Genomic DNA, 26,077 nt, shown 5'->3' on the forward strand with positions numbered 1-26,077 from the left:
TGTGTAATTACACTTTAACAAGGCCACCTTAAAATAAAGTGTTACCTAACTTTTTAATGAGATTGATTTTGGGAATAGCACATTTGATTTTACTTATCTTGCTGTGCATGCTCTAAACATGAAAGTGTGCAGAGAGTGCAAGTACATATAGGAGACAGATGTAGCCCTTTACTGTATGATGTATGAGCATGATTTACTGTGTTCACTAGAAGTGAGCACACTCTCCCTTATTTGCAATTATATGGATTTAGCTATTACTGCAAAAGTAATTTAATGTTGTTGTAATGGTCCACTGATGTGAGTTGAAGTGAATCCAGCTGAACTGCAGTTTATTTAAAACATTAATAGAACAATAAAAATAAAAATTAAAACAATTAAAAGAACAATAATAATTACAACCTTGGTTTGAATAGAAACATGAAATGACCATGACTATGAAACCAAACTCACCAACAGTGGTTACACAGACAAAGCTAGACAATGGATAATGAAACACGAGGGCTATATACACAAAGAGACTAATGACAAACAAGAAAAAACCTTGAAAAATCAAGACAATAAACCAATGGAGACACAGGAGACATGTCTCAAACTAACCAATCAGAACAAGACACATGAACAAGACAACCACTATAGCAGGATCACATGAGGGCAAGGGAAACACATGACAGGAACCATGATTATGAAAAAAATAAATAAATAAATAAAAGACAGGAAAACAATGAACATGACACAAAACCAACATAACAGTTGTAAATCTGACAGATGTTTTGCATGAGAATGATCTCTGTGCACATAAATATGCAAATTATTAGCGAATGAGGCCCACTGACTGTGTGAATGTAGCCTGTCAGAGCAGTACATGGAAATGCATGGTCACAGCGATGCTGATTTTGCTTTTTAAATCACATAGTTACCTAGTCTGATGCTATGTGCATTGTTGCACAAATATGCACCATGACATCTGCCTAATGCTGTTTAGTATAATTACAGTTGGTAGGAGAACATTCACATTCACGTAACAGCATCTAACTGATGTTTGCGATATCATAGGCACTGGTTGCAGATAAAGAACACCCTGTTGCAGAGCATGATGTGTTATTGTGGAGGCAATGTTCTGGGCTGGATACTGCTATAATAAAGAGCTTTATAGGAGCGACAGTAAGCCACCCTGGTTCTAACACTCACACTCTCCCGCCTGTAGGGTGGTCATAGCTTACCGAGCAGCTATATCTCTGTGGCAATGAGCTTTTAATTCCAGCACAACCCTCTTAGTCCTCTGAGTCTTCTCTGGAACATGACCAACATTAACTCTTGAAGTAGAATGTGGGAAAGCCTATTTGTAGACATATGTATGTATGAGGTCATAAACCATAAAAAAATGGAGCTTATAAAAAAATATAAAGTAGATATAACTGTATAGATATAATAAAGTAAACGTCATTAAAACATTTACATTTAAAAATAAAATCAAAAGAATGAATATTTTTAAGTGGTTTGGCATATCTTTTAATTTTTTGATATATTTTATTTATGGAATTACATTTGCTTCAATAAAAATTAACGAAACTTTATAAAACTGAATGTAACTTTTTCAGAAACTATCAAAAATATGCCATTACAAAAGAAGAAAAAAACAATGAAAATGAAAAAAAATGAACTCAGTCACACAAATTTAACAGGCTCTTCAAATATTCTTCATTCTTTGTTAATGTTTATCAAAGATTCGTTTTCGCTAATCGTGGATTCTGAATGCATTGCCACAGATTTCGCTTATGCTTCGCAGTTTTTCGTTTGGTGTTTTGACACAAACCACTTGTGGGTTTGCGGGCTTAACAGTGATCTACTCTGATTGGATAGTAAGCTTTTGATGGACAGGTGGCCTCTGACCAGGAAGTACAGACGCCACTCAATGGTGCGCATATTGGAAAGCTCTCGCGGTGATTTGTATTACTAAACGTAAATAATATTTGACCTTCGATCGTCTCAGTCTGTAAAGATGAGCTCCTGTCCTTCAAGGCAGCTTGAAGTAAGCTTGTGTTACTGAATGACAATAATAACCCACAACAAACTGTAGCACACTGTGCCATGAAAAACTTGTATCTATGTTATTGGTTACTTCAGTAACACAAGCTTACTTCAAGCTGCCTTGAAGGACAAGCGGAGGAGGAAGATGAGGTCTCTCTCGTGTCTCCTGAGAGCTCATCTTTACAGACTGAGACGATCGAAGGTCAAATATTATTTACATATTTAGTAATACAAAGCACGTTTTGCATACAAATCACCGCGAGCTCAGTATCAATTTAGAGTAGATCACTGTTAAGCCCGCCACCACGAGAGGTTTGTGTCAAAACACCAAACGAAAAACTGCAAAGCATAAGCGAAATCTGTGGCAATGCATTCAGAATCCACGATTAGCGAAAATGAATCTTTGAAAAACAATAACAAAGATTGAAGCATATTTGAAGAGCCTGTTAAATTTGTGCCACTGAGTTCATTTTTTTCATTTTCATTGTGTTTTTCTTCTTTTGTAATGGCATATTTTTGGCATACTTTCTAAAAACGTTATGTTTAGTTTTATAAAGTTACGTTCATTTTTATTGAACTAATTGTAATTCCATATAACTACTGAAATAACTGTATTTATATATTTCTAAATTAATAATTAATGATATTTACAAACAAACAAACAAACAAATAAATAAAATTATTAATATAAAAATACCTGAAAAGTATTTTTTTTTTTTTCTTGAAAATGTTACTTCTTTTTTGATGATTAGGCCACATTATATCTTTATAATCATGAAATATACATCTTTATTTATTTTATTTTATTTTTTGTATAAATGGTATATTGGTACTTTGCTATTTAGTAAACAATATAAAAAATTTTCAAAGCCATATGAAAGCAACATAAATATAAAGTGTACATTTCTAAGAGCATGTGTTTTAAACTGAATTATTACACACTTACAGTACCTGTACATGTCAGAGACCCTTGTCGTTGCCACAGCATTTACGTTGTTCACCACTTATTAGTCTCTATATTTTTATATTACATTTTTTAGCTTGTTGCAGCTCAAGTATATCAGGGATCTCACTAGAGGGACTTCTGTGCCCAGGGCTTTGTTTTTGCTTGAGAAAAGTCCCTACAGGCCAGCAGATATAGAGCAAAAAAAATAAAAACACTCAGCCATCACACCAGATAGAAAAGAAAGCTTTAGCAAGCCAACAGCAAACAACTCAAATCTCTCTCAGCCTGAGCTGACAACAGCCAGACAGGCTTTCCCCCAGTGACTGTGCCGGCTGATAATTTACTTTTCTGGGGAGGACATGTTTGTCAGGGGAAACAATTGGCAGGTTAAATAATTGATAGGGGACATTTTATTGAGGTGCACCAAGATTTTGCCACTAACCCTGAGTCAAGGTCACTGTGAATGAAGGTTTCATTTCAAAAATCTCTGACATGAATGTTACAATCACTTAGTGTTGTTAAAACCTCAATTTACAAGCTTAATTCAGCCTGGTGATATGAACAGCAGATATGTTAAGCTCTGACAGGTTTGAGTGTCTGTATATATACGTATATACCCACCTATGTAAATTGGAGCTATGCTTGTCTTTCCATTTCCATACATCTGACAGCTATGGCCATTCTGCTCAGTAAAACACATGAGTATGTGAGTCATAATTTAAAGATGAATCCACTATGGAGTATTTTGCAATGGCAGATATCCTATATTAAAAATAGACATAGGCTTGACGAGACCAAGTCCAGTGGATGTTTAGTTACAACACTTCTCGGCTTATTTATGATGTGGTCATTTCTTCCACACTCCCGCTAATGCATTTATATTTATTTCGTAAATGTCACTTGCTATTGACTTAAATCCTCCATCATTTATTTAAAAGCATTAAGATGTTCTTTGAAAATTTTTACTTAGAGAGTAGCTACACAGTTTTAAAGTTGGGAAAATCTGGATTCCACTTAAATATTTACAGTACTTTGTATTTCTTATAATAGGTCAAAATAGTGTGTTTATGTAAATAATGTAACTTTTGCAAACTTTTAAAACTCACCATCATTTATTTAATGTGCTCTCAGATAATGGTGATTATTTATTTGCTTATTTTATGTTTATGGGTTGATGACATGATTTATTTTCATTTGTATGTTTTATTTAAAAAAAAATAATAATTTGCATTAAAAACATGCAACATTAAAATAATTAAGTTCCTGAATAAAAAGTTATAATAAATATATATTTGTAAATAAATCTGCTTCATGCTTATTAGTACTTGAAAAAAATAGTATTACTAATTATTAGCTTATTAGTATTTGAAAATGTTTATAAAAATGTCTATTAAAGCAAAGTTACATGGTGTGACCAACATTAAAACATATAGAGATAAGGAATTACCTAGAAATGAACCCTGCAGACCATCATGACTTCTTAAGGGCAAAAAGTCTCTTTAAATATCAGGCACTTTGACCTTCTTGTAAAACTCCCCCCAAAGCAAGATTATTAAAAAATATATTTATAAAAATGATATATTATTTTTCCTTAAAAATATCTTATAACCATTTAAATGAAAATAATTGTCTAGAGTAATGTCTTGAAGTATGCAATGTAAATGTGTACTTTTTTACATGACATGACATTTTCTTAGTGTAATCAAATAAAAACATTTGTTGAAATGCTTTTAATTTTTTAAACAAATATTAATACAAAAACTACATTTGTAATAACTGTGTTTTAAAACATTTTAAAGGAGTTTTTCTTTTCAATGTTTCTTTTCAATTTCAACTTTTATGTGCAATTGACCCTTACAAATATTAAATATTAATATAAGAATTGATATGAAGTTAGAGCATGAATTTAAGTTGAGTTAAAATAATTGAATACATATAAATAATTATTAAATGATTAAAACAGTGACCTGTATTCATGTGGTGAATGCAGGAATGTGTTTGCAACACTGCCAGGGCTTGATACATCTTTAATTTGGGACCATGTGAATCTTATTTTACTAAAGCTTTGCTCAGCAATGAGATTCAGTTGAATTCATGAGAAAATAACCGAGTGAGAGGCATGGATGTTATAAAGAAGATTAGAGATGAAGTTGGACGGATCCAACAGCTGCCATTCGTTCTGTTTAATTCAGGAGGTTTCCTGTAAGCTGGTGAATCCACTATCACAAGCACCTCTGAGACTCCCTTGCTCCAAGGCTGTGCAAGCCAAATCTTTTTTGAAGTGCAAATGCGATGACGGAAACTGCCTTGATGGCCTTGGCTGTGACACATGTACCCTGGGGCTAGGTCAACAACATCAGGCCTCGCCATTCTAACACAGGTTCCACGGGGAGCCCCTGGATGCAAACTGCCTGCCCTTCCAGCGACTTGACGGTGGACTGCAACACTGGCACAGGAATCACAATGTGAGTCACAATGCTTTCACCTTGTCGATATTACCGCCTCCCCCTCCTTTTCTGTCCTTCAGCCTCAAGGAGCAGGAAGGTCTGACTCTAGCTGTCAGCTGGGGTGTAGAGGGTTGGACCTGGCCTTTCCTGTGACCAACCTTCTTCTCATTCCAATGCTGGGTCCTCCTCCATTGCATCGCTACCCCTCCAACATCCCACCGCAGAGCTGGAAGCCTGCCCAGTGCTCCAACAGGGTTGCCCTCTTTCTTTAAAAATTAAACCGCTGGAATTGAAGAGAGCAAAGCCAGGAGGTGAGCGCAAGAGAGACCCATGTCTCGCCTGTTACTGTTTAATTAGCCTACTGGGCTTTTGAGGCCTTGAGAAATGGTGGTGTAAATCCGACCTTCTTACTCCCAAACTGCCATAAACAAGTCCCGAGCTCACCGCCCAGTCCACTCTGGCAGGGATGAGAAAGTCCCAGATGTACCTGTCAAAAGTCTTAAATCTCACCATGATTTTCCCCTGAAGGCTCTGGAGGAACCTTTTTTAATCCTGCCCCCCTTATTAGATGCAAGTTTTTATTGATTCCTTCTCCTCTTCTGCTCTTTATAGTGGCGCTATTATGGTAGAGAAGAATAAAAGAGTAGTGATTTAGAACATAGCAGTGTAGGACTCAATGAAGCCGGGATTTACTGGGACACTTGGCAGCGCAGACATGTCTTTATCCACGAGCATGCTGACATAAAATTGATCAAAACGTCCCAGCTCTCTTTTTGTGATCCTGCTCATCCTCTTCTTAGTTTACCAACGTCTCTGAGAATCTGGAGAAGGTAAAAAAGCATGTCTGTTACTTTTATGAAATGTGAGAATGGTACCCTGCATCGATAGTGATTATGACACATAAATCAAAGGGGGATGTTGCTTGATGTAGACATACTTCTTTTACTAAACTCAGAAGAGGCAGAAGCACAAAAAGACTGAAGGTTGGTCTTGTAGTGCGATGTTAGCATTGTTGCTGTGCTCTTTGAAGGCAGCTCCCATATTGAGGATCAATCACGTTAAATCAGACGCTTCAGATTATAGAGGAGGCATGTACGTTGTCCATTTTCTATGCTCATAAATTAATACAGAACCAAAGTCATGAAGAGACAGAGAAAGGAAAACAATGGACTGAAGAGCTACTTTCACTATATTCACTAGTTTTAAATCTATACTGAGGCAGGTCTAGCTATCATGTGTTGGAATTGTGTCTTTGATGTGTCAAAATGGCAGATTCAATGGTTGAATATGTGAGTCCTCAACTGGCATAGATATCATCTCCTAGTGAGACATTTTTGAGTTTGGATATGCCTACAGAAGAGAGGGTGTTTTTTCAGGCCTATTGTTTCTCTTATGGTGTGGTGATGAGCAGAAACATTTTTCCCCAGGTGTCAAATGCTATTGCTTTTATCTGCATCACTTTGTCCTGCTTGGACGCACCCTCACACGTAGCCCATTCCAGCTGAGAAAGTCATTTATATTAGGTCACTGTTCCATTTGGTCACTACCTCTCCATACATTCTGGGGATTAATTAAACTTGCTTTTCAAGGGTAATTCAGGTTGACAGGGTCTTTACATCATTGAGTGTGAAAAGATAGCAAATTGTATTAACAAAAGCAGAGCTACAGTCAGCAAGTCATAAATAATGAACTCTTTTCAGACTTGTCATCAATCTGAATTCTTTTTTACTTTCAAAGCAGGGATTATGGTTCTTTTTTCATATTCATGAGCTTAATTTTTAAATATGTCATGACTTGTTGGTGCTCATTTGATCAGAGAACAATAAAACTGCTGACATCTCCCCCACCCTTTGATGACTTACACGATTGTATAAGGGCATACTGTAGCTGGATGGTACTCATGTGTACAATTATCACATGAAAATTATTGGCTTATAAAGCCAGCTTTGCACATTTCACTTCTTGTAACCAGAAGTGAGTCAAATCTGACAAAAACAAATTTTGGTTAGTTTATAAAATGGTTTACATTTATAAAAATTTTGGTTGGTCCAATAGATGTACACACACACACACACACACACACACACACACACACACACACACACACACACACACACACACACACACACACACACACACACACACACAAATTAGAAGTCTTTCATACTGGAAATCTTTGTAACTCCTATCACCTAAGGATTATTACAAACGTCCCTGGTTTCCACTATTCCACTCTGGCAGACACAGAGTTTCATACTGTATATGGGTAATAATCTGAAACAGAGGGATGGTGACAGTAATGTCCCATCTTCTGTCTGGCCTTTTGTCTTGGGATCTCTTGTGATCTTTAGTTTGATTTGATATGGAATAGCATGTCTGCACAGGCACATAAAACAGGCAAGCTGCACTAAAAGAACCTGCTGCCTGCCCTTGTTACCCATTCCCACTCTCTAAAGGCTGAGACATTGCCTTCATACTGGCCACTTAGCATTCGGCTACATTGCTGACAGAACAGATCAGTCACTTTCTCTGATATCTGTTGGCAGCTCTCTCTTTCTTGTGCCATGCGCCCAGAGGTGTCAAGAAACGAAGTACAAATACTTCGTTACATTACTTAAGTAGAAATTTGGGGTATCTATACTTTACTTGAGTAATTATTTTTCAGCCGACTTTTTACTTCTACTCCTTACATTTTCACGCAAGTATCTGTACTTTCTACTCCTTACATTTTACAAATAGCTTCGTTACTGCTAATTCATTTCGGCTTGTTTTCATTCCGGCTTGTCATCATTCAAAAAAAAAAAAAAAATCTATCCAGATAAATCGCGCCATCCGGATGCAGTGAATTGGATTGTGGTTGGATGAGAAGTATAAACATATGCCAATCCGACAGCCTATTGGTTTGTAGGTGATCCATCGCACCTGCACATGACACAAATCACATCACACTCCTGCAAGGACATAGCCAGTTTTGGGTTCGTTTATCAAAAAATATATTTCTTAAAAGTAGGGTTGGGTATGGAACCGGTATCCGATCGCCTTCAGTCTCCTTAAATCTTAAGTCTTAAGTCTTTCAGCGTGCTCTTCAATCCGCAGACCGCGAGCGGAGCAGCGTATGCACACTTAAACACAAACAGAGGACACAAGGTATGTGTTTATCGATTGATTGTTAGAATATCCGTATCGGTGCAGTTCTTTGTCATAAATGCAGTTTACAAAAGGTCCCGAGGGAGCAGTCGGTTTCTCATCTACTGTAAAGTTTTCGCTTGTCACATCACAGCTGTTTCCTCCAGCGACAATCTAGCCCTTAACACATATGAACGAACACATACTTTAATTACACGTATTTAAATATACTTAATTTAATCATACGTACTTTATACATACACTACTGTGCAAAAGTCTTAGGCACGTTAGTATTTTCACTTAAAAGAATGGTGTTCGGCCAGTTATTAATATATTTTGCTGTAGTGTGTCAGTATAAAATATCAGTTTACATTTCCAAACATTAATTTTGCCGTTGACAGACTGCTTGTGCATTCAAAATCGCACTACATTGTTATTAAAATTAATGGTAAACTGATATTTCCTTCTGACACACTACAGCAAAAGATATAAATAAATGGCTTAAAACCCTTTTTTGAAGTGAAAATACTAATGTGCCTAAGACTTTTGCATAGTACTGTACTTTACAAACGACATTATTGCTACTTTATAAAGAATGAGCATACAGTAATTCACAGAACTGATTAAAGACAGTGACAGACAGCACTCATCTTAACTAAATATCAGAGAGATTGACAGAGATACAGTAGAAACATTATGTGTGGTTTTGTATTAAATAATGACCCAGATTGTGAAATACATTTATTAGCCTTAGATTTAGGGAAGCACAACTTGGGAAATAAGAGCATCCAAGGGGCGTGTGAAAGCTATGGATTTATTTTAAATATTTGTATTTTAAATGTTATCCAGTTTTTTTTTTTTGTGGTTCTTTTTTTTAAGTATCAGTTCAGGCACCGTTTAGGCGCCGGTACCATTTTAAAAGCATCGAAAAGCACTGGACCCTACTTAAAAGTTATTATTTCTCACTGGCTCATTTACCAAATGGGTGCTTTCTCTTCGTCCTCCACAAATTAAGCTACTGTAGGTAGTTCGGTAGCGAGACGTTTTAATAAATTATCGTTTGCGATTGATGACGGGATTGACAATGTTGTGATAAGTAGGCTATACCAACTTTGTAACTCTTTACCCCCCCAACACTGGACATAGCAGACATATGTAGCGAATACAGGAAGCTATCAATCAAGAAGGTATCAGGATTATGAGTTATTTTTCATTTTTAGTTTTTGATAATAATTGGATTAATCATTCATTTTGACAGAACTATAATGTTTATTGTATATAGACAACCATACAAGAGTAATTGTTACTAAGCCTGCACCAATGTTCTTGTCCATTGCCCTCGCAGATTCCTGCAGCTAAGCTTGGATGTACATTTACATTCCATTAAAGGTTATTGATGACATGCCTCTGAAGACTTTTTGCACCATTACAATACTTATAGGCAACTAGTCATCATATCTCTAGTTCTTTAATGTATTTGCATTGTACTAAAGTGCGTTCATTTTCAATGGGCTTATATGCGGCTGAAACATGTAGCCTAGTGCATCCCAAATTTTTCAACATGAACATTTTAATATAACATTATAGTCATTATGAAAATTTAGAAAAATGTTTTTTGAGGAGGTGGGGTAGTGTACAATAGGCCCCTGTGGTGCGGCCTAAGCTTTTGTTCTTAATGGCATTTTTTTTCCTTACATTACTTTTACTTTTATACTTTAAGTAGTTTTTAAACCAGTACTTTTACACTTTTACTTGAGTAAAAAGCTTGAGTTGATACTTCAACTTCTACAAAAGTCTTTTTAAACCCTAGTATCTATACTTCTACTTGAGTAATGAATGCCAATACTTTTGACACCACTGCTTGCGCCTAACATAACTTTCCATCTACTTTAGTTTCTATTAACCACAGTGAACAAACATCTGGCTTTGTTGATTTGTCCCATCATTCTGACCGGATATTGTGCCTTTGTACTTTTATTGGTTCTCTGTTAGACTTACAAAGGAAGGGAGAATCTCAGTTGCATGCAGAAATCCGATCTGTTGATTAATGCTCCAGCTTTACAGCCTTATGCCTCAGTGCACCGGGAAAGCTTTTTTCATGGTTTATTTAACAGAGAGTCATTCTGATTAGTGGGGAGGAAAGATACTTTAAGAGGCACAATGACTAGATGGGACTTGTCAGCAGGTTTGCTTTCTTCTTAAGGGACAGTTTCAAGACACAGGTTGAATAAATGAAGGTTGCTGCTCCTAGAAGACTCCCTGGCACATTAACACTTCCCTTTCAAAGAGATTATACACTTTCTTTTTACCAGATTGGCATCTTTCTCTTGGATTGTAACAGCAGGAATTTTTTTTTTTTTTTTTTTTTTTTTTTTTTTTTTTTAAACCTCATTTCTCATTGATTCTTGTGTTTTGGGTCAAAACCAGCTATAAGATAAGAAAAAAAGTCTTAAGGAATTAAGGGCTTTTCTTTGTTTGAAGTCTCCTGCTTTTTTCATTTTCTTATAAAATGAGTATTTTTCTTTGATTACATATGGGGCAACACAATTAGATACAAAAATAGTTAAATATTTACTATACACAATGAGAAATCTGGTATTCACTTGAATAAATAAATGAACGGAGATTTTGAATAGATTTATTAAATGCAGTAGATATTTAGTTTTTCCGGGTGTTGCAAACTACAAAAATGGCCTACTTAAAATTATTTAAAATAAATGTAATAGAAACAGACATTCCAATGGAAATTAGCCTTTCGCCGAGCCCCGCCCCCTTAGTTACTGTTGCTACTTCCGACAAACAAATGGTCAAACACGACCAGTGCGACAGATTGCCATGACAGGAAGAGGTATTTTGGAGTAATACCTCCGCGATATCCTCGAGATCGAGGCAAAAGGGGTTACATTATGCCGTGGAGGGAAAAAAAGCTAAATCTGAGAAACACCATGACCTGTACCTCAAATGCAACCAGCACAGCCTTGTGTACCAGTCATGCTCTTGCATTGCCGGGGAAGTTCGCTTTCATATGTTATGGTCTATTATTGTCTATTGCGAGTAGCTATTTTTATTATTATCTTGGTGAGTAAAGGTTTTAAAAATGATAACTAAATACTAATTGAGTCTTAAATGCATAATGTAGACATAGGCTAGCCTATATAGGCTAATATTGGCATTATTATTTTATTAAATTTCAGCTGCTATGGCGAAGCAAATAAGGCAGAGTCTTTATCTTAATTAATTTCGTTATTGCCAAATACCCATCTTAATTTAGAATTTATCTTAATTAAAATTTTTAAGAAAGACTCGTTTTTATTGGTGCGTTGGCCTATTTATAGGCTAAATGAGTCTATACCTAGGGCTATTTCGAGTTCTGAGATGTTACTATGTCACAGAGGACTTATTTTATTTCTTTGTTCAAACTTCCAAGTGGCCTATCACGTTAGTCATGTATAAATTATGTTAAAACATGTATAAATGACTCATTCTTGACAAAAGAGCTGTGTGCGTGCGTACATTTGAATAATGTCGGGCTGTAAACGGGTTCGGGCTTTTAAAAAGATGTCAATCAAAATGTACTTGTCTGACTCGGGCCGAAATCTGTCGGGCTCGGGTCCTGTGGGGCCTAACATTTAAGGCCCGATTACAGCTCTATTCTAGTGTCCGATCTACAAACGCCGTGGGCGCACCGCTTCACCATCTTGCTTGGAGTCAAAGTTTGTCGGAACTGCCTCACATAGTAACGGTTGCTATGATGTGTGATTGGACAATGGCCGTTTTGGGGGAGGGGCCGGCGAAAGGCTAATTGAATAGAAAATAGATATTATTTTGGGTAAAAACGTACCTATTTAAATAAAATAAAAACACTAGAAATATTGTTCAGAAATCCATAGTTATGAAAATAAACGCAGAACATAGTAATAATGTTCTTCTACATGATGCATTTTTTGCATGTTTGCATGTTTTTCTTAAACTAAATATATACTGTAATCTATATAGTGCATTCAGTTATGCTCAGAGAACAAGTAGTTTTAGGGGTAGTGCATAATAATATAATATTGTAATGAGGAAATCAATGGAAATGGTAAAATTGTATTAAGAAAAAAGTGAAATTGTTGCTTTTTTAAGTAATTAGTAGTTAAGTTGTGACACGTTTTGTCTCAAGTCTCAATAATAGTGTTCTATTCAAGTGTAATAGAGAATAGCCAGAAGAGATGGAGTCTCGAAGAAAAAAAAAAAACATCTAGGTAAAGGTGGCTCCTTTATAAAACTTTGGAAGGAAACATTCATCATCACACTTTCAGAATATATTTTTATCACTCATTGCATCACACTAATTACTATAATTCTGCTCATGACACAACTCTGACAGGGGTGAACGCACCATCATCACCACCTGTCTTTGTTTTAATAGGAGCCTGTGCCATCATGGGCACATTCTCAGCAGTGAAAGCACATTATAATTTAATGACATTCAACCACTTTGAATTTCACTAATTGCATGAAACTACCACAGAAGAACCAAAAGACATTGTGATAACCTGGTAAAAGACCCTGAGCTCTTCTTGTCCCAGACACACCCCTCCTCCTGTTATACTTGCTAATGGGAGCAGAAATAAACACAGATTGACACCCGTCTCCAATATATGTCCTCCTTCAATCAATTAATTTCACCTTCAGAGCTGACGTTAAGCACAGTTAGCTCAGTCAGACTCAAACAGCTGCCATCGATTCAGGCCCCAGTCCTGAAATATCAATATGAGTCTCGTTTGGAGCCCACTGAAAGCTCCCTGTTCATTGATCACCTTGTTCACAAGAAGGTGGCTCTTCCTTATAATGCCTCCGCAACAGCATCCGCAACATTGGTCTGTGCAGGGCCTGAAATGTTAAGACAGGCAATTCATGACCTGCTACATCACCTGTCAGACGCAGATAACACCCTATGGGCGATACATCGTCGCCGACCCGCAACAACCTCGGTTATTCACCTTCTCCTCACAACCTGCCCGGGCCAGTGCTAAAATGAAAATGTCACACTTCTCCAGCCTCTCAGACAGGCTTGATGGTCATTGATCATGATTGTGGTGAAAAATGAGAGGGAACTGTGAAGAAAGTTCGATGAAGCCATACTGTAGTAGAATCATCCAATGGAAATATGTTTTTCTTCATTTTTTGGAGACGGCTCATCTGGCAACACTGCTCTAATTTCACCCCTAAACATTAGGCTTTGTAGTCAGGCTGCAGCAAATTCCCTACTGTAATAGAAGACTCATTAGGATTCAGTTTGGGTTTGGTGCAGCTTGCGGCTGGAGAAGAAATTGGAATGGCTTTTCTACATTTAGCACTTAATGAAACATTCATGTCACATGAAAACAACTGCAAACTATGTCTCATATTTGTTTTCGGAGCCATCTATCTTTTGACAATTTATTAGATGATGAAAGCATTGTATTGTAAGAAGGAGCGCTTTTCTAATTTAATAAGCATTTTACAGGCCTGGTACATTATTCTGGAGCAAACTCACTGAGGCATTTCTGGATCAAGTGGACATATTTATCTCCGTTTATGTTCCTGCTTATGAATTTAAATGCCGGGATGTTTGAACTTACAATACATTGAGTTAATATCTCTTAATGTAATTATTGAAGTAGAACTACATGTGAAAATGCATCTTTAAGGTTGCTGTGCTGTTCAGTATGAGTCACTTTAAAGAGAATAGCTGTGACTCTGACTGTACAGTTAGTGCCTCCTGTTCAGTTACAACCTAATAATTCCTAATTTATATAAGCTTTTAGTGCGCTGGAGTGCTCATATATTACTATAGCTTATTCTGAATTCCATGAACTCAGCATTGTCTAGCCTCACTACAAAGACACTGTCAGCCAGTGTTGTATAAAGTACCTAAGTCACACTCAAGTAAAAGTACAGATATCTTACCAGAAAATTTCTTTGGTAGAAATTGAAGCCACCGTTTAGAATATTAAGAAAATTGTCTTATTTATTGTACTTCAGTACGAAAGTATTTTTTAAATCCTAAACGTACTTATGTATTGAAAGTAAAATTACAAGGAAATTTAAAATGGAAAAGAATCAAATAAATATATATATAAATGTTCATACACAGCTTGAGTAGCAAGATTGTCTTCAGTTTTATCTATTTCTTCCATTTTGTATTTCTGGGTAAAAATAAGAAGCACTTCATCCAGTACTTAGTGTCCTTCATTCCAGCATAAGAAAATATTTCTGGAATCTGCATCTGAAATAGCATTTAGGATTCATTTAAACTGCAGTTACAGATGCATAAATAGGCTTAATGGTTTGTTTTTAACATAAAATGTTGAATACTGATATTTGAAATAATTTAAAACATGGAAAAAACAGTCAAAATGTAGCAAGTGAATGTTAAATGGTTAGTTCACCCAGATAGCAAAATTATGTAATTAATAACTTACCCTCATGTTGTTCCAAACCCATAAGACCTCTGTTCTGATCTTTGGAACACAGTTTAAGATATTTTAGATTTAGTCGGAGAGCTCTCAGTCCCTCTATTGAAGCTGTATGTACGGTATACTGTCCATGTCCAGAAAGGTAAGAAAAACATCATCAAAGTAGTCCATGTGACATCAGAAGGTCGGTTAGAATTTTTTGAAGCATCGAAAATACATTTTGGTCCAAAAATAGCAAAAACGACGACTTTATTCAGCATTGTCTTCTCTTCCGTGTCTGTTGTGTGAGAGAGTTCAAAACAAAGCAGTCTGGATATCTGGTTCGCGAACGACTCATTCAGTTCACCAAATCGAACTGAATCGTTTTAAACGGTTCGCATCTCTAATACACATTAATCCACAAATGACTTAAGCTGTTAACTTATTTAATGTGGCTGACACTCCCTCTGAGTTCAAACAAACCAATATCCCGGAGTAATTCATGTACTCAAACAGTACACTGACTGAACTGCTGTGAAGAGAGAACTGAAGATGAACACCGAGCTGAGCCAGATTACGAACAACAGACTGACTCGTTCACGAGTCAAGAACCGTTTCTGTCAGACGCGTCCGATTCGAGAACCGAAGAGCTGATGATACTGCGCATGTGTGATTCAGTGTGAAGCAGACACACAGAGCGCTTGAACTGAACTGATTCTTTTGGTGATTGATTCTGAACCGATTCTGTGCTAGTGTATGAGCGCGGGTAAACCGAAGGCTTGAATCAAGGGCAATCATCGCAAATGACGCCATTACGTCGAGTGCAAAAGAACCGGTGAACCGTTTTCTTCAACTGGTTTATTGAATCGAACTGTCCGAAAGAACTACTGGTGATCCGAAAACTGATGCAACCGGTTCTTGACTCGTGAACGAGTCAGTCTATTGCTCGTTATCTGGCTCGGCTTGGTGTTCATCTTCAGTTCTCTCTTCACAGCAGTTCAGTCAGTGTACTGTTTGAGTGCATGCATTACTCCGGGATATTGGTTTGTTTGAACTCAGAGGGAGTGTCAGCCACATTAAAAAAGTTAACAGCTTAAGTCATTTGTGGATTAATGCGTATTAGAGATGCGAACCGTTTAAAACGATTCAGTTCGATTTGGTGAACTGAATGATTCGTTCGCGAACCAGATATCCAGACTGCTTTGTTTTGAACTCTCTCACACAACAGACACGGAAGAGAAGACAATGCTGAATAAATTCGTTGTTTTTGCTATTTTTGGACCAAAATGTATTTTCGATGCTTCAAAAAATTCTAACTGACCCTCTGATGTCACATGGACTACTTTGATGATGTTTTTCTTACCTTTCTGGACATGGACAGTATACCATACACACAGCTTCAATTGAGGGACTGAGAGTTCTCTGACTAAATCTAAAATATCTTAAACTGTGTTCCAAAGATAAACGGAGGTCTTACGGGTTTGAAACAACATGAGGGTAAGTTATTAATTACATAATTTTGCTATCTGGGTGAACTAACCCTTTAATGAGTGAGTCATTGAGATTCAACTGATTCATTCAAACAGCTGATTCATTCAATAAGTAAACATCCATTGCTCAGAGAGCAAAACAGTACTGTGATCTTTGTTTGGTACTATATTAGTTGGCAAAATTGAGCAAAAACAAGCAATATTATATCTAAAATGTAAGTTACTTTGCTCTACTGAACTTGTATAAAATGATTATTAAATATTTTCATGCATCTGCAGAAAAACGGTACTCTTTGTGTGATAAGTTAACTAGGCCTACATTAAATTATATAAATATAAAAAGCATACAGAAGAATTATTGGCGTCTACAATTTAGAATGTCTGGAATATTGAGTTTTAATAGACTAATAAATCAATGTGCGTGCACTGTGTATGATTCGGTGATATAGGCTTGATAACGTCAGATTGCACATCATTACGACAACACTTACCATATTATTGCAGACGATGCTGTATATCGCACACCCCAGCCTCGACTTGAGTGGAAAAGTTAAAATCTTCTGTACGCACTTGTTTGCACATGAGCAAAAGCGTTTTTAGGAGTCTACCTTGCAAACGCCAGGCCACTGATTCGTCAAACCTGCTTCCCTGGAGTCTGTGTTCTTCTGACTATTTTGTAATAAGTAACGAATATACTTACAGGAAATGTATCGGAGTAAAAGTATACATTTTAATTAGGAAATGTAGTGGAGTAAAAGTTGCCTGAAAATGTCAGTCAAGTGTGGAATTATGCACTTTATTGTAACTATTGTACAACCCGAATTCCGGAAAAGTTGGGACGTTTTTTAAATTTTAATAAAATGAAAACTAAAGGAATTTCAAATCACATGAGCCAATATTTTATTCACAATAGAACATAGATAACGTAGCAAATGTTTAAACTGAGAAATTTTACACTTTTATCCACTTAATTAGCTCATTTAAAATTTAATGCCTGCTACAGGTCTCAAAAAGGTTGGCACGGGGGCAACAAATGGCTAAAAAAGCAAGCAGTTTTGAAAAGATTCAGCTGGGAGAACATCTAGTGATTAATTAAGTTAATTGATATCAGGTCTGTAACATGATTAGCTATAAAAGCTTTGTCTTAGAGAAGCAGAGTCTCTCAGAAGTAAAAATGGGCAGAGGCTCTCCAATCTGTGAAAGACTGCGTAAAAAAATTGTGGAAAACTTTAAAAACAATGTTCCTCAATGTCAAATTGCAAAGGCTTTGCAAATCTCATCATCTACAGTGCATAACATCATCAAAAGATTCAGAGAAACTGGAGAAATCTCTGTGCGTAAGGGACAAGGCCGGAGACCTTTATTGGATTCCCGTGGTCTTCGGGCTCTCAGAGACACTGCATCACTCATCGGCATGATTGTGTCAATGACATTACTAAATGGGCCCAGGAATACTTTCAGAAACCACTGTCGGTAAACACAATCCGCCGTGCCATCAGCAGATGCCAACTAAAGCTCTATCATGCAAAAAGGAAGCCATATGTGAACATGGTCCAGAAGCGCCGTCGTGTCCTGTGGGCCAAGGCTCATTTAAAATGGACTATTTCAAAGTGGAATAGTGTTTTATGGTCAGACGAGTCCAAATTTGACATTCTTGTTGGAAATCACGGACGCCGTGTCCTCCGGGCTAAAGAGGAGGGAGACCTTCCAGCATGTTATCAGCGTTCAGTTCAAAAGCCAGCATCTCTGATGGTATGGGGGTGCATAAGTGCATACGGTATGGGCAGCTTGCATGTTTTGGAAGGCTCTGTGAATGCTGAAAGGTATATAAATGTTTTAGAGCAACATATGCTTCCCTCCAAACAACGTCTATTTCAGGGAAGGCCTTGTTTATTTCAGCAGGACAATGCAAAACCACATACTGCAGCTATAACAACAGCATGGCTTCGTCGTAGAAGAGTCCGGGTGCTAACCTGGCCTGCCTGCAGTCCAGATCTTTCACCTATAGAGAACATTTGGCGCATCATTAAACGAAAAATATGTCAAAGACGACCACGAACTCTTCAGCAGCTGGAAATCTATATAAGGCAAGAATGGGACCAAATTCCAACAGCAAAACTCCAGCAACTCATAGCCTCAATGCCCAGACGTCTTCAAACTGTTTTGAAAAGAAAAGGAGATGCTACACCATGGTAAACATGCCCCGTCCCAACTATTTTGAGACCTGTAGCAGAAATCAAAATTGAAATGAGCTCATTTTGTGCATAAAATTGTAAACTTTCTCAGTTTAAACATTTGCTATGTTATCTATGTTCTATTGTGAATAAAATATTGGCTCATGTGATTTGAAAGTCTTTTAGTTTTCATTTTATTAAAATTTAAAAAACGTCCCAACTTTTCCGGAATTCGGGTTGTATATGTATATTGTACATGTAAGTTCTTGAAGGGATAAGACTCCCAAAAAATAATTTAATTGAAACCTGTATGAATTCATGAAAAAAAAGCCATACAAGTCTATACAAGTCAATGGGGCCCAAAACAACAAAACAACAACCTTTTTAAAATGTTTTTTATTTGTGTGTGTTTTTTATAGAAATTTTTAAATTAATGCAAGTTTTGCAAGTGTGCAAGTGTACAAAATGCACTTTTGGTGAAGTATCCTTTTAATTAAATTCCTTCAATGCCTTTTACTTCTCTCAAGATTTTATTGAGTATATATATCTACAGTAAAGTATGCATCTAGCAATTGATTAAGCAAATGGATTTCTTCCAAGGTTAATGTTTATTGAGTGCTGTGCTAGCGCATCTTCCTCAGGTGATGTAATTTCTCTTCGTGAAATCTGGATTCCGCACCTCCCCGGCTGTGTGAGAGGAAGCTTTTCCCTAGTGGATCCGCAGGGTTTCCATGAACAGGCAGATGGAGAAAATATTGTTGACATTAAACTGTTCCTCTTTTAAGGAATTGTTGTGACAAGGTGGAGCTCACATCACTCGAAATAGCAGCTGTGTACTGTTTACAAAGAGGCCCAAAGCAATGTTTGTTTCCACTGAAATGGTGGCAACCATCTCTCTCTGTCTTCCCCTCACTGCTGCTTCCTTGCAATGAAAAACCTGCTCACATTAGAGGTTCCGCCTCATATTTTGCTGTTATTTGTTTTTCTTCATCACACCATTTCCACAGGAGAAATTAAGTATGTACTGGAATGGCTTTCAAAAAATATAATTATTTCCTACTTGCAGCATAAAAAACTAAAACTAAAATTAAAATGAAAGAATGTAGTCTCCTCCCCTACCCATCACTTTTTATCTGTATTGTCCTTAGTATAATTGTGAGTTCAGTTCAGTTGAACTTGTGGAACCCTGAAAAAGGAAGCTAATGATTTGTCAGTGTGAGATCTCCGATGGCGAGTCAAATCAATGAGCTGTTCCAGGTTCATAATTACAGCTCTTTTTTGCCAGCATAAGGAAAAATCAATAAAGTCAAGTACATGAAGCACAAAGCACCCCATTATGTTGTACACAGAGCAAACATACATTGTGTGTTTGCTTTACAGTCAGAATCTACACAGGCCCCATCACACATGCAATTTTATTATTATTATTATTGCTGTAAATGTCAATGTTTATGTCTAAAATGTATAAAAAATATGCATTATTTAAATTCAACAGATCACATTAGTAAAATTATCATTAATGGTTATGTAAAGTCCATCTTTCCAGGGCCTTTGACCCTGACCTATTTTTCACTTGACCCGCACCAATCTCATGTTGTCAGCTTTAATGGCCTATCCTCTGCAGATAACACTGCACTTCAAACAAACCACAGGCTCTACTTTTCAAGCAGCATGTCAGTAATTTTTTTTATTTCACTTAATAATTAAGTATTTGCATTAAATTTGCCAGAAAATAAATTCAAAGCCATTCTATTATGTTAAAGATCTAGTTACATTAAATATACAGTACACTGTAAAATGCAAAAAAGTAAAATGTTAAAACAATTTTTTTTATTTAAATTAATCAATTAGCTTAATAAATAGATAATTGTCAGACCGGTGTTCCTGTTATGTTTGTTTTCCTCCCCCTGTGCTCTGTGACCTAGTTTTCCCTAATGTTTGATTGTGTTCATTGATCTTAGGTGTGTCTCATTAATTCCCTCGATAAGTTGGGTATTTAAAGTGTGTTCTGCCACTTGTTCCTTGTCCGGTGTTAAATGTCTATGTGCTACGTGTGTTCCTGCCTTGACAGAACACCAGAACACTGGATCGTGGCCAATTACCATTCTTGTCAACCTTCCAGACACCACTGGACTGTGCTGGAGGGAAGGGATCCCAGGTGTCTGGAGGCTGATTTCCTCCCAAGCCCTATTATGACAGTACGTCACTCACGTCACAGAGCTCAACTGGGAGCCCACTCACGTCACAGAGCTCAACTGGGAGCCCACTCAGTCCATTGTGCTCAAGGTTTACAACCCTCCTTCATCTCCTGTTTCCAAATCCAGCCCAGAGAGGGCTGCAGTTCCCATGTATGGCCCAGAGAAGGCCTTTGTTCCCACACCTGGCCCAGGGAGGGCCACAGATCCCGAGTATAGCCCAATGAGGGCTCCTGTCCCCATGTCCAGCCCAATGAGGGCTGTTGTTCCCACGTTTGGCCCAGAGAGGGCCTCGATCCCAGGTCTAGCTCAGGGAGGGCTCCTGTTCCCAAGAAAATTTTGGGTGGGGTTGGGGGGATTTGCTATATGTCTCCTACTATGGCTCCTTGAACTACCCTCTCCACCATGGCACCCTGAACTGCCTGATCCGCCAGGGTTCCCTGTACCGCCCTGGAGGCCTCCTGTCCCATACAAGCCTGTCCCTAGAGACCTCCAGAGCACCCATTCCCACTCCCTTCCGGGAGGGGGAGGTAATGTCAGAACTGTGTTCCTGTTTTGTTTGTTTTTCTCCCCATGTGCTCTGTGACCTAGCTTTCCCTTGTTTTTAAAACAAAATTTTTATTTTGTTATTCATTTATCTTAGGTGTGTCTTATTAATTTCCTCATTAAGTTGAGTATTTAAAGTGTATTCTGCCACTTGTACCCTGTCCGGTGTTAAACATCTATGTGCTACGTGTATTCCTGCCTGCCATATGTTAACCTTTGTTTGAATTAATAAAGACTGTCCTACATGAATTCTCCTAACTCTCCGCACGCCTTCGCTCTTACAAAGTAGGCACTCGTATATGAACACAACACTTTGCTTACCTTAATGCTAATGTTAATTTATTGTCATACAGTAATGCCACTGAAAATGTATCTTTTTGAAGCTAAACAACAAATCTTATGCTGACCTAAAATGTCTGAAACCATGTACTGCTGAGATGACTGACAGAATTCAAAATTCATACAAATGCAAAATGTCAGTGAAACTTAGTGATGTGCCTATAGCCATTCTTGTCTGTGGCATTCATCCCCAGAACCCTACTCCAATCTATTCCACAATAACAATTTTGCATTTGACAAATAGTACCTCTTTTCACACTGTCCTGTAAGAATGTATCTTTCTCCATAAATCTGTTAATGACAAGGACCCCTTTTCTTTCACTTAACATATCTTAGCTGCTCTTCTTTTAAATGGTCCTCTCTTGTCTGCACGGAGATGCACCTTTCATCTGAGACTAGGTGTTAATTTCACAAATCTCAGTCAGGTATGCACATAAACACTGTGAGAGCAAAACATTTGCACCATAAACAAGAAGGTGAGTTCTTATATAATGGCAATGCCCTCTGCCCTCTGCCCCCCCCCCCCAAATAAATCACTTCAAGAGTCACGCTCTTCACCCTGCTCAACTTTCAAACCTTTATTCCTCCTTTTGAAGCTCATTCATTAGTAAGGTAGATTTAAAGGAAAAAAGAGAAAATGTTAAAGACATCAGAAGACTGAAATATATTTTATTCATATATCTTGGTTAATTTAGAGTAGAAGCTTTCATGGAGATCCCTTTGTGCTAATTAAGGAGGTGTGGAGGGGAGAGGTGAAACAGTGAGAGTGAATATTCTTTTGCTCTTAAGATGATCACATTATGCCTTGGAAACTCATTTCAACTGCACTATTTTGAGATTTATCATTGTGTACACAGTCTCCGTGTTAATCTGTGAAACACATCTATGACATTTGTACAGTAAAGAATAATTATATATCCCTCATAACAATGTGTGGGAAGTTGCTATTTGCAACAACAGCAGTTATACTACAGTTCTGAAGTTAACAGACTTCTACATGTTTACAAATCACTCAGCTGGAATTGCACCATATGCTGAGCTAAGTTATTAAATTGGCCGCTCGTTTCCACCAAAAGTTGCTTTAAAATTTTGCTAATAATATCTCCTTTCAGCCTTTTCCTAAATGCCAAATTAAAATTTCATAAGCTGGTCTCACATTTCATTCCCAGAATCTCTATTAAAACTGTCTGCCTGATTGCTTCTATGGCTTCTTTATTCTCTCTGCACTTAAATTTAGTCATGAGTGCTGCTTTCTGTCAGCGAACAGTAGAATATATTCTCATAGATGTGCACATAAGGAGAATGTAGGCACTTTTAGGCTTTTCCATACCAAATACACTTTTGAAAAGAGAAATATAAATGTGATCCCTTGTTTAATTCCCTTAAGTGAGTAAAATATGCTTTCTGTATTTTTTCCTCAAAATGTTTTTACACAAGAAAATAGTAGTATATGTTTAAAATGAGGTTAGCTCACATGATAATGGTTGAAATTATTGGTTTAAAAATAATCAGTTTTATCATACATGGAGTGGATCACTCCCTATCTGCGTATGACCATCTTGAGATCACATGACTAGCCAAGACTCTCAAAAGAGTTATTGATAATAATAATAATATACAGTTAACTGCTTTTTTTTTAAGTGCCGACGGCAAATTGGAACACATGAACACAAACTGATCTAAAAAAATATATAAAAATAAATCTGTGTGTTGCATGACCCCTTTAAGATAAAAAAAAAAAAATGGATTGTATGCTGATTAAGTATTAATATATCATATAGTATAAATATAAATCATAATAATGTGTACAGTGTTTTCATTGTGACTGACTTTATATATTTATTTTATTTTACTTAAAGGTCAATTAGTTGTACAAACTTTTGTGCATGTTCAATCAACATAATTTATTAAGTTAAGTGAACTTTTAGTTAAACTTTCACAAAATTTTGTGTTTAGTTGACTTAAAGTTGGCCCAACTTATGACTAAGTCAACTAAACACTAAATTGAAAGTTTAACAAAAAGTTCACTTAACTTTATATATTATGTTGATTGAACATGCACAAAAGCTTGTACAACTAATTGACCTTTAAGTTGAGTAAACTCAAAAATCTGCTGAAGCTGGTTGCCTTAAAATTTTAAATTGGCCCAACTTATGACTGCGCATGTGTGATTCAGTATGAAGCAGACTGACACACAGAGCGTCTGAACCGAACTGATTCTTTTAAAGATTGATTCTGAACTGATTCTGTGCTAATGTTATGAGCCCAGGTAAACCGAAGGCTTGAATCAAGGACAATCATCTCCAATGACGCCATTACGTCGAGAGCAAAAGAACCGGTGAACCTTTTTCTTCAACCGATTTATTGAATCGAACTGTCCGAAAGAACTACTGGTGATCCGAAAACCGATGCAACCGGTTCTTGACTCATGAACGAGTCATTATCTGGCTCGGCTCGGTGTTCATCTTCAGTTTTCTCTTCACAGCAGTTCAGTCAGTGTACTGTTTGAGTAAATGAATTACTCTGGGATATTGGTTTGTTTTAACTCAGAAGGAGTGTCGGCCACATGAAAACAGTTAACAGCTTAAGTCATTTGTGGATTAATGCGTATTGGAGACACGAACCGCTTAAAACAATTCAGTTCGATTTGGTGAACTGGTTCAAAAAGATCCGGTTACATCGAATGATTCGTTCTCGAACCGGATATCACAAACTGCTTTGTTTTGAACTCTCTCACAACAGACATGGAAGAGAAGACAATGCTGAATAAAGTCTTAGTTTTTACTATTTTTGGACCAAAATGTATTTTCGATGCTTCAAAATATTCTAACTGACCCTCTGATGTCACATGGACTACTTTGATGATGTTTTTCTGACCTTTCTGGACATGGACAGTAGACCGTACACACAGTTTCAATGGAGGGACTGAGACCTCTCGGACTAAATTAAAATATCTTAAACTGTGTTCCCAAGATAGAGATATTAATGACATAATTATGATTTTTGGGTGAACTATCCCTTTAAAGTACTATCTAAAAGCAAGCAAGTTGGTTAAACGAATATCAAATAAAAAAAAAAATAAATAAAAAAAACTATGAATTTAAGCTTTAAAATAGCTCTTAAGTTATTTGCATTTTTACAACATACAGATTTATAGTACACCTAGCAAGCATAAGCACATAAATTTAAAATAAGTTAAATGAAGAAAATACATCTTTGAGACGAAAACACACAAGCTTATCTTAAAGGATTACATTTGTTTTAACTTTTTTATTAATACACTTATAACTTAAATAACCTTATTCAAAACTCAAAGGCACCCACACTACTGTACAAAATGAACATATTATAAACAAATAAAGAAAACTCTATATCCTTAACAATAATTAAATCCTTTTACTTAATATAAAACAGTGCTTACCTAAGTCATGATACTGTCGGGAAAAAAAGCCACCGAATGACTTAAAGACTTCTCGAAGATGAAGCAGGAGAGGTTGAACTGACCAGTTTGGAGCCACCTAAGCAGTTGTACAGAAGCACATATTGTGAACAAATACCATTCAGATCTTATTGTTAATTATTGTCATAGCCTGCATAGAAAATTACCTGCCAGAGCGATTGCACTGTCGAGAAAAAAAAAACCTCACGCTCGTCTGACCCTTCTCAGGCAACTCGAAGACGAAGCAGGAAAACGTCTCGGTTACGTATGGTAACCCTCGTTCCCTGAAGGAGGGAACGGAGACGCCACGTCGGTGACCGACGAATATGGGATGTCGCTTCGATAGACCAATCTACTTCGAGTGTAAACTAAACGAGCCAATGCACATTGGCATGCAATTATTGCATCCAGCTGCCGCTGATCACTGCGTGAGTATAAGAGGGCAGCAGGTGCAATGCATACCAGTTCTTCGCTGAGGAGCCGAGCCGGGGACCCGGCAGCTCAGCGGCGGTACAGCAACCATGGCGACGGGATGTGGCGTCTCCGTTCCCTCCTTCAGGGAACGAGGGTTACCATACGTAACCGAGACGTTCCCTTTCAGTCGGTCACTCTCGACGCCACGTCGGTGACCGACGAATATGGGATCCCTATCAAAGCGCCAAGGGTGCTGCCCCTTCCAGTGCCCTGTGCGAGCCGCCTGCGCCCCTATTAGGTGTAGGCCGGGGCTCTGAACAAGTAGCTCACCTCACCGTTGTCAAAGCACTACCTCACTGGGTGAGATTGGATAACACTGGGAAAACGTACCCGGTCCGCTTGGAGCCGGGACGCTGCGGAAGCCCCATCCTTCCCGAAGGAGGTCTCGGAGGCAGATATACATATAGCATCTGTTTAGGAGTATATGGAGAAATTTGAGGTGATTAAAACC

This window comes from Carassius carassius, chromosome 10 (genome assembly GCF_963082965.1).
Source record: "Carassius carassius chromosome 10, fCarCar2.1, whole genome shotgun sequence".
Classification (NCBI taxonomy): Eukaryota; Metazoa; Chordata; class Actinopteri; order Cypriniformes; family Cyprinidae; genus Carassius; species Carassius carassius.